This window comes from Ranitomeya variabilis, chromosome 1, assembly GCF_051348905.1.
Source record: "Ranitomeya variabilis isolate aRanVar5 chromosome 1, aRanVar5.hap1, whole genome shotgun sequence".
In the NCBI taxonomy this organism is placed as follows: domain Eukaryota; kingdom Metazoa; phylum Chordata; class Amphibia; order Anura; family Dendrobatidae; genus Ranitomeya; species Ranitomeya variabilis.
This window is the reverse complement of record NC_135232.1, coordinates 1,160,432,397-1,160,449,296: the sequence shown is the minus strand read 5'-3', so window position 1 is coordinate 1,160,449,296 and position 16,900 is coordinate 1,160,432,397. Positions and strand designations below refer to the sequence as shown.

General features: G+C 47.0%; 1 protein-coding gene across 2 annotated transcripts in view; it reads left to right on the top strand.

The window, feature by feature from the left end:
• The window catches only part of LOC143793233 (PC-esterase domain-containing protein 1A-like), a 136,144-nt gene that overhangs the window by 95,231 nt on the left and 24,013 nt on the right, over positions 1 to 16,900 (top strand). The gene's annotated exons all lie outside the window — the stretch shown is intronic.

Below are 16,900 nucleotides of genomic sequence, written 5' to 3'. Positions count from 1 at the left end.
ACTACAGTAAGCGCTGTTCCCCGGCGGCAGCGGATGAAGACGCTCTCATCATTCTCCCCTGCTCTGCCGGCGATCGGCACAAGAAGAGGAGAATGATGAGAGTTATATTCAAGTCAGAACGATGACAGCATGTGGGGGCTTTTGGGACTGTTACCCCATCAACCTACACCTAATAACAGTGACAGCATGAGCGGATGATGGGGGCATTCCTCACCCGCCGCCTGTGAGTGAAAAACCTGATGTGGGTTCCCCCCCCCCTATTTTTGATAACCAGCCAGGCAAAACTCACAGCTGGGGCTGCAACCCTCAGCTGTCAGCTTCAGCAAGGCTAGTTAAATAAATAATGTAAAAAACGCTGTGGGTCCCCCCATTTTTGACAACCAGCCGTGCTAAAGCTCACAGCTGGGGGCTGGTATTCTCAGGCTGGTAAGGGGCCATAGATATTAGGCCCCCCCCAGCCTAAAATAAGCAGTCTGCTGCTGCCCAGAAAAGGCACATCTATTAGATGCACCAATTCTGGCGCTTTGCCTGGCTCTTCCCACTTGCCCTGTAGCAGCAGCAAGTGGGGTAATAGTTGGGCGGGTTGATGTCACTTTTGTATTGTCTGGTGACATCAAGCCCCGAGGTTGATAAAGGAGGGGCATCAATAAGACGCGCCCATTACTAACCCCATAATCACATCGTAAGAAACACAGACACCCAGAATAAAGTCCTTTAATTGAAAAAATGACACAGACTTCTTTAATAGTTTCAATAAACCATACTTACGACCTCACCTAATTCCACCGAAGCCCTTTTTCTCCTGTAATAAACCAAAAATAAAGAAACAACAATATACCATACCTGTCTGTTGTTCTGTCCCACGCCGTGATCCATGTCTAGGGGATAATTCGTTTTCAGCCAGGACGATGCCAAGATGTGACCCTCAAGGCTGAGAACCACTGGTGAATGAGATGCAGCAAGCCCAGCCTCAGTGATGTCACTGAGGCGGTGTTCCTAGCCGGTCTGAACTGCGGTGACCTCAGGACCATGGGAAAATGCCAGCGATGAGGTCACCACTAACCCCATTACCAACCCCACTTACCACTGCTACAGGGCAAGTGGAAAGAGCCGGGCAAATCGCCGGCAGAGCAGGGTAGAATGATGAGAGCCGTCTTCAGCACCTGCCGCCGGGGAACAGCGCTTACTGTAGCATTTCCTTCCTGCTGGCCGTCCATGTGGTACTGATGCGGCACACGGTTGCCACACGTGTGCTGCAAGTATTACACACACATACGCGGATATCTCCGGTACTGTTTTTCCGGGACCGGAAATATCAGGATGTGTGAAAGAGGCCTTAGATAAAAAATGGAAGGACATAATGGACAGTGAACAGACAATTCTTGGTTTATTGTAGTAATGTGAGGTTGATATCAGGAAGCGGATGTGTTAAATTGGTGTCACCAACAGAGAGATGGTGGTGAAAACTGAATCTACTGATGGTTTGTCGAATTGGGGCAGTGTATAGAGGGAAGATTAGGGGACCTAGAACTGAACCCTGTGGAACCCCAACAGTAAGAGTAGGGGGCTTAGGAGTGAACCCTGAGGAACCCGACAGTGAGAGGAGAGGACCTACACCTTAGTCCAGGGGAAACCCGACAGTAAGAAGAGGGGACGTAGGACCGAGTCCTAAGGAACCCCGACAATAATATCACAGAGAAAAGACAAAGGGAAGGTAAACCCGAAAGTGGACCCTCTGGGTCACGGCCCCAGAGTCCCCGAGGACGAGCAAGCCTGATGGATGCACCCCCTATACAGGGAGTGTTAGGAACAGGCCCAAAGGGGATGGAACCACAACTGCCGGAGCCAAAGGGACGACTGGGTCAAGACGCGGATAGGCAAAAGTGCTGGAAAACAAGGAAGACTCTGGGACTGGAGATGGCTGAAAGCAGAGAGCTGAAAAAGAAACAAAAGAGTAAATGGATGTAATCCTAAAAGATAACAAGGACACAGGTGAAACGATAAGACAGGGTAAGGATGAAGCAAAGGAAACACGGACAAAACACAATCAGAGGAGGAAAGGTAACTGGCTAGGCAGAATGGGTAAGGCACTGGCTAGCGAGTGGGCAAGCAGAAACGTGATCTGGGGACGATGAGGAACACCTAGAACGAAGCAGGCATCACAGCGACGAAGATGTGCAGGCATCTTACCCAGGTAAGCGCCGAACAGAAATACCCGGTAGGCGCCACCATGTTGGGACGGAGCCACCGGGTCACCACCTCCCACAATCCCTGGCGGCGGAAGAAGCGCTATGGCGCATGCGCAAAGTGCCGCGAACCGGAGAAGCCGGACGGAATGCAGCGAGGAGGAACAACGGGAGCGCGCCAGAGGAGTAAGTAGGAGTAAGAGGAGTACCTGGGACTAAGCCTTGAGGAACCCTGGTAGTAGGGGAAAAAATGAGAAGAGGAGCTGCGAAATTATACAAAGAAGGATCAGTCTGAGAGGTAGGAGGAGAACCAGGAGAGAACGGTGTCCTTGAGGCCGATAGATCAGATCATAGTGCGGAGGAGCTGATGATCCACAGTGTCAGATGCAGCAGAGAGATCCAGGAGAATCAGCAGGGAGCAAGGACCCTTAGGTTTAGCTGTTAGTAGATGATTAGAGACTTTAGTGAGAGCTGGTTCTGTCCTAGATTGTAAAGGTTCAAGAAGGAAGTTGTGAGAGATGATGGATCAGACTAGAGTGGACAAAGTGTTCCAGGAGTTTAGAGATGAAGGACAGATTAGAGTCCGGTCTGTAAATAGCACATTTTGTTGAAAGGAGCTGACCAACACCTCCACCTTGTCCATTCTTGGGTCTCGGGGTATGCAAAAAAATGTGGCCTCCATACAAGGGAGCAGAATTGGAGGTTGTGTCCAACTGCTAGATCCAGGTTTCTGTAATTCCAGAAGGTTAAGAGAATTTGAAAGGAAAAATCATGGATGTAGGGGAGTTTGTTACACACTGATCAGGAATTCCAGAGGGCACAGTTAAAAGTATCAGGAGAAGAAATACAATGAATGTTAATGAGATTAACAGGGTCTCTGCAATAGAAAATGAGGTAAATGTATTAATACAAGGAGGGCAAAGAGAAGAATAGAGAGTGTGAATAGATGGTTCATTGATTTGATGGAGTGCTTGTGTTGTGCAATATTCGTAAGAGAATCAGCCACACTCAAATGGTTGAAAATTATGCAAAAAATATTGTTTCTTTATTCGTGCGTACAGACATCACCAGGTGCTTAATGACACATGTAGATTGCGGGCAATAAGGTTAACGTTTCGACCAGGGGCGGTCTTTGTCAAAACCTCACTCGTGGTAGGATCAGAGATGGAAAGAAGAAGGAAATAGATGAATAAGTCCAATTAGGGCAGTGCTGGAGCATGAGAGAGCTATGTCCGCTTCGTTTGTGTTGTGTAATAGGAATGAATGGATTTGTGTTATAAGAACATGAGAAGAGCATAAGAGCTGTACATGGTAGGAGAGTAGAGAGGGACTGATGTGGGTGGATTGCGCAGAATGTGTGAAAGGTAGATGTGAAAGAAAGCAGCAGCTAGAACATAGATTGAGCAAATATATATGGAAAATACATTGTGCAGCACAAAGGAATTGTTGGCAAGTGTGTTTGAGTGTCTCAGGCTACTTTCACACATCAGGTTTTTTGTATCAGGCAAAATCCGGTGAATGTTTGAAAAACCCGATCCGGTGAATGTTTGAAAAACCCGATCCAGCGCAGATTGTGGAAAACTGATGCGACAGATCCGTTTTTTCGACGGATCCGGCTATCATATCTAGATAACTGGATAAAAAAAATTTTGAGCATGCTCAGTTTAAAAAAAAAAACAGAATCCGGCGCCGGAATCTGTCATTTTCCGGATCCGGCGCTTCCGGCTTTTTTGCCGGAGACAAAAAACGTTGCTATGGACGTTTTTTCCAGAAACTGGAAACGGCAGATTTGCCAGATCTGGCTAAAACCGGACGAAATGCAAGGTCATCCAGCGCAATCCGGCAGGAATACAAGTCTATGGGGAAAAAACCGGATCCAGCGGCAACATTTGCCGGATCCGGTTTTTTGAAAATTAGCCGGATTGAGCCTGACGGTGAAAACCTGATGTGTGAAAGTAGCCTAACATTAATACCCAGTCTCCTGCTCTGTTTATCTGTTGTGCACTTTGACAAATTGTGCTCTCAAGCCTTCCCCTTGGCCAGGTCTTAATTTATAGCGAATTTTGTGCTTAGATCTCAGTCTAATTTAACTCGTCAATCAACTGATTTAAGACAGGAGGAGTCAATAATATGCAAAGACAAACAAGCAGAAAGCAATATGGAGCATAAATTCTTCACGCTGAGTGAGAACCCAAGCAATATGCACACTTTATTCCAAGTGCATTTTCTTCAAAGTGCCAGGCAGTTGAACATGGAAGTTAGACAGGGCAGGAGACAGGTAAGAAATTCAAAGAAACCTATTTCCAGAACATTTGGATTGCAACAAATATTCACGATCACTATTTGTACAATTTATATCCTGGCTGCTGCATTCACTCACATTCCATCTTTATCAGCCCCTCTGTCCTCTCTTCTCCTATGTTCAGCTCTCACGCTCTTCTCACAATCCTAGACTGCACAGATCCAGTCAGTCCCACCATACACCACAATGGACGCTCTCGCAAATCACTTAACCATCTGCTCACTGTTTCTATCCTCATTCTCCTAGTCGCAGGAGACATCTCTTCCAAACCCGGCCCTTCTTGTTATATTAAGTCAAACACTTCTCCTACTACACTCAGAAACCCTGCAAATCTCATTAATATTCCCTGCGTGCCTTCTGTCTCTTTTACCTGTGGCCTCTGGAATTCTGGCTCAGCGTATAATAAACTCTCCTTCATCCATTACTTCTTCCTTTCTGATTCTCTTAACTTTCTAGCTCTTACTAAAACCTGGATCCAGCAGTCAGACACCACCGCTGCTGCTGCTCTCTCATATGGTGGCCTATATTTCTCTCATACCCCGAGATCTGACAACTGACCAGGTGGAGGAGTTGGTCTCCTCCTAATAACCAGATGTACCTTTCAGGTTATCCCTCAAGTACCTCACTTGTCTTCCCTTCTTTTGATGTTCATTCTGTCAGACATCCCCTTCTCCATGCGAGTGGCGGTGGTGTATCGCCCTCCGGGTCCCTCCTGTCAGCTCCTGGAAAACTTTGCCACTTATTTTCCACACAATCTATCCTGTGACATCCCCACCCTCATCATGGGAGACATTAACATCCCCATTTGTTTTCTGCTCTCCCTATCTGCCGCTCACCTTTTATCTCTAGCCTCCTCCTTTGGCCTTTCACAGCTTACTAACTCTCCTACATAGGGTTGAGCGACTTTCATTTTTTTAAGATCGAGTAGGGTTTTGGGAAACCCGATTTTGTCCAGAGTCGAGTCGAGTGCAGTCGGCCGATTATCGCTAAAAGTCGGGGATCGACCGAAACACGAAACCCAATGCAAGTCAATGGGGAAGCATAGTCGGCAGTGAGTGGAGGCCAGGAAAACACCTACAGTGCCCATTTTAATGCCAAAAACATCCATTCTTGTTTCTGAAGCTTGCCAATCTTAATTAACTGTATAATAATAGTTGGGCATAAGGAATTGGGGGAAAGTTGTGGGGGGAGTAGGGCTGGCTCAAGTTTTTCGTGGGCCCAGGAAATGCGGACTACGTCACGGCGGTGTTGCAGGGAAAGGTAAGTATTTAAAAGTTGCAAGTGCTGTGATCCTGAGCAAGCAGGGGGGGCCCACTCGTTCGCATTGCCACTGGCACAGGGCCCCTCAAAGTACGGCGGTGTGTTTGCATGGCGGGGGCGCCTCCCACCAGCAGCGACACTTTTGCGTACTCTGAGGGGCCCTGTGCCAGTGACGTCGCCAACGAGTATGCCCCCCCACCTGATGAAGGAACCTGCACTTTCATCTGCACCTTCCTCTTTGTCCCTGTGTAAGGTGGTATAACATGCGGGAAGGGGAACCTTACTTTCAGCAGGGTCAGATTCTGGCTGTGTAGAGTACAAGGGGAATGTAGTGGTCTAGGTCAATGTACCAGCAGACTCATTTAGCAGTGGCTGGGCAATGGGCAGGATGAGGAGGAAACAGATATAGGGCCAAAGAATAAAGTAGGCTACATGCAGTTCAAAATTGGTAACAGGACTAAACAGGCGGCATTGCTTTGTTCAGTGGAGTAGCAAACCCAAGAGCAGCAGACACTGTTTCAAGGGCCTAACCACACTAGTAGGCCAAATGCAGTTTAATATCTGATAGTATAGGGCGAAAGCCAGAATGTGGAAGCTCAGCTTTGTTCAGTTGAGGACAACACCAGGGAGGGGCAGACACCTTTAGTAGGCCGGAAAAGCCTATTGCATTTTTTAAAATGGTAATTTGGAGCAGAAGGTTGAAGCTCAGCTTTATTTAGTTGAGGGCAACACCAGGGAGGGGCAGAAGCCGTTAGTAGGCCCTAACCACCATTTTTTTTTTTTTTAAAACCACTTAATGAGAGCCGGAAGGTTGAAGCTCAGCTTTATTTAGTTGAGGACAACACCAGGGAGGGGCAGAAGCCGTTAGTAGGCCCTAACCACCATTTTTTTTTTAAAACCACTTAATGAGAGCCGGAAGGTTGAAGCTCAGCTTTATTTAGTTGAGGACAACACCAGGGAGGGGCAGAAGCCGTTAGTAGGCCCTAACCACCATTTTTTTTTTAAAACCACTTAATGAGAGCCGGAAGGTTGAAGCTCAGCTTTATTTAGTTGAGGACAACACCAGGGAGGGGCAGAAGCCGTTAGTAGGCCCTAACCACCATTTTTTTTTTTTTTAAAACCACTTAATGAGAGCCGGAAGGTTGAAGCTCAGCTTTATTTAGTTGAGGACAACACCAGGGAGGGGCAGAAGCCGTTAGTAGGCCCTAACCACCATTTTTTTTTTAAAACCACTTAATGAGAGCCGGAAGGTTGAAGCTCAGCTTTATTTAGTTGAGGACAACACCAGGGAGGGGCAGAAGCCGTTAGTAGGCCCTAACCAAAGTTGAAGGCCAAATGCAGTTTAATTTCTGATACTATAGGCCGAAAGCCAGAAGGTGGAAGTTCCGATTTAGACAGTGGAGGACAATTTGAATTAGGGACTGCAGACAGACTTAGTAGGCTGTCCCCTGTGGACCATGCATCCACCACATTAACCCATTGCGCCGTAATGGACACGTAATCTTCCGTGGCCATGCCTACAGGTCCATGCGTCTGTTGTCAGGTGCACCTTTGTACTCACAGATTGCCAGAGTGCATGGACAATGCGGTCTTCTACATGCTGGTGGAGGGTTGGGATGGCTTTTCTCGCAAAAGAAGTGTCGACTGGTTAGCTTGTAGCGTGGTACAGCGTAGTCCATCATGGCCTTATTAATAGTAAATAAAATATATAACTAGGCTCTATGAACTTTTAAATAGGTTCCAGGGGTACACGGGCAGCATTGGTGTGGTCAGTGGAGGAGTATTGCAAGTAGGGGCTGCAGACAGGCTATCAAAGGCCTAAAATAACAAACAGTAGGCAGTCATGGCAGTTTTACATCGGTTACATGGATACACAGGCAGGCACTCCAGGCAGCATTGTGCTCAGTGGAGGAGTATTGCAAGTAGGGGCCGCAGACAGGCTATCAAAGGCCTAAAATAACAAACAGTAGGCAGTCATGGCAGTTTTACATCGGTTACATGGATACACAGGCAGGCACTCCAGGCAGCATTGTGGTCAGTGGAGGAGTATTGCAAGTAGGGGCCGCAGACAGGCTATCAAAGGCCTAAAATAACAAACAGTAGGCAGTCATGGCAGTTTTACATCGGTTACATGGATACACAGGCAGCTAGGTGGTGAGTGGAGGAGTATTTAAAGTAAGGACCGCAGACAGGCTATCAAAGGCCTAACATAACAAACAATAGGCTCATGGCAGTTTTACAGCGGTTACATGGATACACGGGCAGGCAGCTTGGTGGTGAGTGGAGGAGTATTTAAAGTATGGACCGCAGACAGGCTTCGAAGGCCTAACACAATAAAATGGGCTGGCTGTAGGCACTTTAAAATTGGTTCCAGGGGTACACGGGCAGCAGTGGTCTGGTCAGTGGAGGCCTAGTGGAAGGAGGGACCGCAGACAGGCTTCGAAGGCCTAACACAATAAAATGGGCTGGCTGTAGGCACTTTAAAATTGGTTCCAGGGGTACACGGGCAGCAGTGGTCTGGTCAGTGGAGGACTAGTGGAAGTATGGACCGCAGACAGGCTTCGAAGGCCTAACACAATAAAATGGGCTGGCTGTAGGCACTTTAAAATTGGTTCCAGGGGTACACGGGCAGCAGTGGTCTGGTCAGTGGAGGACTAGTGGAAGGAGGGAGCGCAGAAAGGCTTCAAAGGCCTAAAATAACAAACAATAGGCTCATGGCAGTTTTACAGCGGTTACATGGATACACGGGCAGGCAGCTTGGTGGTCAGTGGAGGAGTAGGGACCGCAGACAGGCTATCAAAGGCCTAAAATAACAAACAATAGGCTCATGGCAGTTTTACAGCGGTTACATGGATACACGGGCAGGCAGCTTGGTGCTGAGTGGAGGAGTAGTGCAAGGAGTGTCTGTCCCAGTACTCCCAAAATATAAATAGATGTTAATGTCTCGCAAAACAACCAAAACAAAAAAAAAGATGGCATACTTAGGTACAGGGGTGGGCTCATCTGCTGTGTTTCTGACATAGTAATTTGGCAGTAACTATTTAATGGTGCCAATATAGGACACAGACACAGACTACTTTAAGTTGCATCATAGATGTCTACAAATTTGTATTGTCAGTGCCAGACATTGAATGATGTCAGCGAATAGACTAAAGATTGGTGGAGCTGTGCGACATAATTTTGCACGTAGTACAGCCCAGTTTGAGCTGGGGTAGGGGGGAACTCTCTTGAGGCCGGCGGGACCGCCCCAGGGCCACTCATGTTACAACGGTGTGTCTGACGTTGGGTGCGCACCACCACCGCCAGAGACACTACATTGTACTATGAGGGACCCAGTAGCAATGCCGTCAACCAAAAGCGAGCACACCCACCTCTTCAGACAAACAGCAGTCTCACGGGTGCTTGCGCCAAGTCGCGATACCACGGCCCCGTGTGGGGAGTTTGGCCATTTAGGGAGGTGTAAACATGTCGTATGCTGTACAATCTGCAGCAGCAAATTAGACATTAGAAAAGTAATTCACAGGCAAGAGCTTTTCATAGGAAAGCTAGGTGTCGGCCGGGCAAGGTGGGGCAAAAGATTTTGAAATCCAGTTGTGGTTCATTTTAATGAATGTTAGATCGTCAACATTTTGGGTAGCCAGACGAGTCCTTTTTTCGGTTAATATTGACCCTGCAGCACTGAATACTCTTTCTGATAGGACACTTGCTGCCGGGCAAGCAAGCTCCTGCAATGCATATTCTGCCAATTCTGGCCAGGTGTCTAATTTGGAGGCCCAGTAATCAAATGGGAATGACGGTTGAGGGAGAACATCGATAAGGGATGAAAAATAGTTAGTAACCATACTGGACAAATGTTGTCTCCTGTCACTTTCAATTGATGCAGCAGTACCTGTCCTGTCTGCGGTCATAGCAAAATCACTCCACAACCTGGTCAGAAAACCCCTCTGTCCAACGCCACTTCTGATGTGTGCACCCCTAACACTCCTAGTCTGCTGCCCCCTGGAGCTCGTGTGAGAACGATCACGTGCGCTGTGTGCTGGGAATGCCTGAAGCAAACGGTCAACAAGAGTTGATTGTTTGGTTGCTAATATTAGTTCCAAGTTCTCATGTGGCATAACATTTTGCAATTTGCCTTTATAGCGTGGATCAAGGAGGCAGGCCAACCAGTAATCGTCATCGTTCATCATTTTCGTAATGCGTGTGTCCCTTTGTAGGATACGTAAGGCATAATCCGCCATGTGGGCCAAAGTTCCACTTGTCAAATCTCCGGTTGTGATTGGTTGAGGGGCAGTTGCAGGCAAATCTACGTCACTTGTGTCCCTCAAAAAACCAGAACCCGGCCGTGACACGCAACCAATTTCCTGTGCCCCCGTGAAAGTTTCCGCATTAAAAATATACTCATCCCCATCATCCTCCTCGTCCTCCACCTCCTCTTCGCCCGCTACCTCGTCCTGTACACTGCCCTGACCAGACAATGGCTGACTGTCATCAAGGCTTCCCTCTTCCTCTGGTGCAGACGCCTGCTCCTTTATGTGCGTCAAACTTTGCATCAGCAGACGCATTAGGGGGATGCTCATGCTTATTACGGCGTTGTCTGCACTAACCAGCCGTGTGCATTCCTCAAAACACTGAAGGACTTGACACATGTCTTGTATCTTCGACCACTGCACACCTGACAACTCCATGTCTGCCATCCTACTGCCTGCCCGTGTATCCTCCCACAAATAAATAACAGCACGCCTCTGTTCGCACAGTCTCTGAAGCATGTGCAGTGTTGAGTTCCACCTTGTTGCAACGTCTATGATTAGGCGATGCTGGGGAAGGTTCAAAGACCGCTGATAGGTCTGCATACGGCTGGCGTGTACAGGCGAACGTCGGATATGTGAGCAAAGTGCACGCACTTTGAGGAGCAGGTCGGAGAACCCAGGATAAGTTTTCAATAAGCACTGCACCACCAGGTTTAAGGTGTGAGCCAGGCAAGGAATGTGTTTCAGTTGGGAAAGGGAGATGGCAGCCATGAAATTCCTTCCGTTATCACTCACTACCTTGCCTGCCTCAAGATCTACTGTGCCCAGCCACGACTGCGTTTCTTGTTGCAAGAACTCGGACAGAACTTCCGCGGTGTGTCTGTTGTCGCCCAAACACTTCATAGCCAATACAGCCTGCTGACGCTTGGCAGTAGCTGGCCCATAATGGGACAACTGGTGTGCAACAGTGTCATCTGCCGATGGAGTGGTTGGCCGACTGCGTTCTGTGGAAGAGCTGTAGCTTCTGCAGGAGGACGAGGAGGAGGAGGAGGGGGTGCGAACGCCTACAGCCAACTGTTTCCTAGACCGTGGGCTAGGCACAACTGTCCCTAAATTGATGTCGCCTGTGGACCCTGCATCCACCACATTCACCCAGTGTGCCGTGATGGACACATAACGTCCCTGGCCATGCCTACTGGTCCATGCATCTGTAGTCAGGTGCACCTTTGTACTCACAGATTGCCTGAGTGCATGGACGATGCGCTGTTTAACATGCTGGTGCAGGGCTGGGATGGCTTTTCTGGAAAAAAAGTGTCGACTGGGTAGCTCGTATCGTGGTTCAGCGTACTCCATCAGGGCTTTGAAAGCTTCGCTTTCAACTAACCGGTAGGGCATCATCTCTAACGAGATTAGTCTAGCTATGTGGGCGTTAAAACCCTGTGTACGCGGATGCGAGGATAAGTACTTCCTTTTTCTAACCAGAGTCTCATGTAGGGTGAGCTGGACTGGAGAGCTGTAGATCGTGGAACTTTCGGGTGTGCCGGTGGACATGGCAGACTGAGAGACGGTTGGAGACGGTATTGTTTCCGCCGGTGCCCTACATGCAATATTTCCTCCTACAAAACTGGTGATTCCCTGACCCTGACTGCTTTTGGCTGGCAAAGAAACCTGCACAGATACTGCCGGTGGTGCGGAAAATGGTGGCCTTACAGTGACGGAAGGGATGTTGCGTTGCTGACTAGCTTCATTGGCCGAGGGTGCTACAACCTTGAGGGACGTTTGGTAGTTAGTCCAGGCTTGAGAATGCATGGTGGTTAAGTGTCTATGCATGCAACTAGTATTTAGACTTTTCAGATTCTGACCTCTGCTTAAGCTAGTTGAACATTTTTGACAGATGACTTTGCGCTGATCAGTTGGATGTTGTTTAAAAAAATGCCAGACTGCACTCTTCCTAGACTCTGATCCCTTTTCAGGGATTGCAGACTGAGCTTTAACCGGATGGCAACGCTGTGCTCCAACAGGTTTTGGCTTTGACACGCGTTTTGGTCCAGATACGGGCCCGGCAGATGGAACCTGTTGCGATGTTGATGCCTGCTGCGGCCCCTCCTCCACCTCCGCTTCTGAACTACTGCCGCCTGCACCCTGTTCCCCCAATGGCTGCCAATCGGGGTCAATAACTGGGTCATCTATTACCTCCTCTTCGAGCTCGTGTGCAACTTCGTCTGTGTCACTGTGTCGGTCGGTGGTATAGCGTTCGTGGCGGGGCAACATAGTCTCATCAGGGTCTGATTGTGGATCTGTACCCTGAGAGGGCAATGTGGTGGTCTGAGTCAAAGGAGCAGCATAGTACTCTGGCTGTGGCTGTGCATCAGTGCACTCCATGTCAGAATATACTTGTAATGGGCATGGCCTGTTAAATGTTTCACTTTCTAAGCCAGGGACGGTATGTGTAAAGAGCTCCATGGAGTGACCCGTTGTGTCGCCTGCTGCATCCTTCTCTCTTGTTGTAGTTTTTGCTGAGGAGGACAAGGAAGCGACTTGTCCCTGACCGTGAACATCCACAAGCGACGCGCTGCTTTTACATTTACCAGTTTCGGAAGAGGAGGCAAAAGAGCTAGAGGCTGAGTCTGCAATGTAAGCCAAAACTTGCTGTTGCTGCTCCGCCTTTAAAAGCGGTTTTCCTACTCCCAGAAAAGAGAGCGTTCGAGGCCTTGTGTAGCCTGACGACGAAACTGGCTCCACAGCTCCAGACTTAGGTGGAATATTTTTATCCCCACGACCACCTGATGCTCCACTACCACTACCATCATTACCAGCTGACAATGAACGCCCACGACGACCTCTTGCACCAGACTTCCTCATTGTTTTAAAATCTTAACCAAAGTAACTTTATTTGTTGCTATCAAACAACTTACACGGTGAGCTATAACTTCAGTATGATTTCAATATCCCTTAACAGGTTGGTGAGACCACAAGGAAAATCAGGCACAATGTTACACACTCTGTTTTCTGTGGCACAAAATCACAGAGATGACACACACGCAGGACTGTCACTCAAGCACTAATGTCAATATTAATCTCCCACCTAATTTATTTATTTTTTTTTCTCAGGGAGACTTTAGAAACCAAATAATATTAAAAAAAAAAAAAAAAAGGCTTTCTATGGCCCACAATTAGAGAGAGAGAGGTGGCACAACCAGGAGTCAAGACTGGCGCACAAGCTGAAAGGGCAATATTACTCTCCCACTGTTTTTTATGTTTTTTTTGTTTTTTTCAGGGAGACTTTAGAAACCAAATAATATTAAAAAAACCAAAAAAAAAAAAGGCTTTCTATGGCCCACTGAATGAAAGGGAGAGAGGTGGCACACCCAGGAGTCAAGACTGGCACACAAGCTGAAAGGGCAATATTACTCTCCCACTGTTTTTTTATGTATTTTTTGTTTTTTCAGGGAGACTTTAGAAACCCAATAATATTTAAAAAAAAAAATAAATAGGCTTTCTATGGCCCACTGAATGAGAGGGAGAGAGGTGGCACACCCAGGAGTCAAGACTGGCACACAAGCTGAAAGGGCAATATTACTCTCCCACTGTTTTTTTAGGTTTTTTTTTTTTTTTCAGGGAGAATTAGAAACCAAATAATATTAAAAAAAAAAAAAATAGGCTTTCTATGGCCCACTGAATGAAAGGGAGAGAGGTGGCACACCCAGGAGTCAAGACTGGCACACAAGCTGAAAGGGCAATATTACTCTCCCACTGTTTTTTTATGTATTTTTTGTTTTTTCAGGGAGACTTTAGAAACCCAATAATATTTAAAAAAAAAAATAAATAGGCTTTCTATGGCCCACTGAATGAGAGGGAGAGAGGTGGCACACCCAGGAGTCAAGACTGGCACACAAGCTGAAAGGGCAATATTACTCTCCCACTGTTTTTTTAGGTTTTTTTTTTTTTTTCAGGGAGAATTAGAAACCAAATAATATTAAAAAAAAAAAAATAGGCTTTCTATGGCCCACTGAATGAAAGGGAGAGAGGTGGCACACCCAGGAGTCAAGACTGGCACACAAGCTGAAAGGGCAATATTACTCTCCCACTGTTTTTTTATGTATTTTTTGTTTTTTTCAGGGAGACTTTAGAAACCCAATAATATTTAAAAAAAAAAATAAATAGGCTTTCTATGGCCCACTGAATGAGAGGGAGAGAGGTGGCACACCCAGGAGTCAAGACTGGCACACAAGCTGAAAGGGCAATATTACTCTCCCACTGTTTTTTTAGGTTTTTTTTTTTTTTCAGGGAGACTTTTGAAACCAAATAATATTAAAAAAAAAAAAAAAAAAAAAATATAGGCTTGCTATAGCCCACTGAATGATAGCGCACACACAGCAGTGGCACACAAGCCCTGACTGAGGCCAATATTTTTCTCCCACTGATTGATGTAGTGTTTCTGTGTTGAGGTAGATTTTAGAACACAAATCACGGAAAAAATAAATAGGCTTTCTATGGCCCACTCAGTGAGAGATGGCACACACAGGGATGGCACTGTAGCAGAAATGCCAATCTTAATCTCCCACAAAAAAAAAACAAAAAAAAAAAAAAACTGTCCTACAATTACTATCTCCCTGCAGTAATGTAAGCCAGGTATGGCAGGCAGCAATAGGAGTGGACTGATGCACAAATTAAATAAAAAGTGTGGACAAACAAAAAAGATAGCTGTGCAGAAAGGAAGGAACAAGAGGATATGTGCTTTGAAAAAAGCAGTTGGTTTCCACAGTGGCGTACACACAGCAATACAGCTATCACGGAGCCTTCTAGGGCAGCCCAATGAGCTACAGCGCTGAGGGGAAAAAAAAAAAAAAATAGCTTCCACTGTTCCTGCACACCGAAGGTGGTGTTGGACAGTGGAAATCGCTGCAGCACAAGCGGTTTGGTGGTTAGTGGACCCTGCCTAACGCTCTCCCTGCTTCTGACGAAGCGGCAGCAACCTCTCCCTAAGCTCAGATCAGCAGCAGTAAGATGGCGGTCGGCGGGAACGCCCCTTTATAGCCCCTGTGACGCCGCAGACAGCAAGCCAATCACTGCAATGCCCTTCTCTAAGATGGTGGGGACCAGGATCTATGTCATCACGCTGCCCACACTCTGCGTTCACCTTCATTGGCTGAGAAATGGCGCTTTTCGCGTCATTGAAACGCGACTTTGGCGCGAAAGTCGCGTACCGCATGGCCGACAAGCACAGGGGTCGGATCGGGTTTCATGAGACGCCGACTTAGCCAAAAGTCGGCGACTTTTGAAAATGATCGACCCGTTTCGCTCAACCCTACTCCTACACATGAAGACGGAAACTCGCTGAACCTGGTCTTCTCCTGGCTTTGCTCAGCGCATGATTTTACCAACTCCCCTCTCCTGCTCTCTGACCACAACCTTCTTTCATTCTCTATCAAGAACTGCCATCCCACCAAGGTCACCCCCACTTCCCACACATATAGAAACATACAGGCCATTAACACCCAGAAGCTTATGAAGAACTTGCAGTTATCACTGGCCCCTATCTCCTCCCTCTCATGCCCTGATTCTGCACTGAAACATTATAATGAAACACTGCAACGTGTCATGGATGAAGCTGCACCTCCTACACATAGAACAACACGGCACAGATGGCGACTACCCTGGCACACGCTGCAAACACGTTTCCTGCAGCGGTGCTCCAGGTGCGCCGAACGTTTGTGGAAAAAATCCAACCTGGCTGAAGATTTCATAAATTTTATAAGTTTATGCTTAACACCTACAACACTGCCCTTCACCTCTCCAAAGAAACCTATTTCAACACCCTGATCACCTCACTGTCCAATAACCCGAAACATCTCTTTGACACTTTTCATTCCCTGCTCAACTCAAGAGAGCAGGCTCCAACCACAGATCTCCACGCTGACGATCTGGCCAATTATTTCAAAGAAAAAATTGATCACATCCGACAGGAAATTTTCTCCCAATCCTCTCATACCATAAACAAACAACAGCACCACAAACCGACCAAGCAGTCCAATATAAAATAGTTTTATTTTATTAATATGTAATTCCAATAAAAGAAGAAGGTACAAAACGGGAAAATAATTACAGGTAAAAATTATAGGCCACAAAGCCAAAATCCAAATGGTACAGAGAAAATTGTACGAGGAAAACAAGGAAGCCCACCCAGGAGAAAATGCGATATAAATCAAGCTGGGTGAAACACAACAGTGTATGAAGTGGTAAAAAACCTATAGGGATCATAAATACATGGATAAACAGGTTATGCTGACAAAAATCAAGGTGAGTATCACAAACCCTGGTGTGACCAGCGAGTGTAAGGTATCAAAACCATCAAACGAAATCAGCATAAACACACAATTATGTAAAACAACCATTGTGCTGAAGTGACTCAAACATGGTAAAATCCTAAGTAAAAAAGTGAAATACTGACAGCAAATAATACCAACGTAGGGTAAGCGTAAAAGTAAAGAAGAGGCAGGTGATCACAGTGAAAGAACGGTATCAGTAAGGAAAGTCACTCACAGTGAGACTGTAAATCCCTGGCTCCTGGATGGCGTCCTCCCCAACGCGCGTTTTGGCTCTTTGCCTGACTAAATGGCTTCAGAACAACTCTGTGACCATTGCTGACCGGCCCAGCCAGAGCCCTGACCTAAACCCAACTGAGCATCTCTGGAGAGACCTGAAAATGGCGTCCACCAACGTTCACCATCCAGCCTGATGGAACTGGAGAGGATCTGCAAGGAAGAATGGCCGAGGACCCCCAAATCCAGGGGTGAAATGTGTGGCATCATTCCCAAGAAGACTCATGGCTGCACTAGCTCAAAAGGGGCTTCTACCAATACTGAGCAAAGGGGCTGAAGACTTATGACCATGGGATAGTTCAG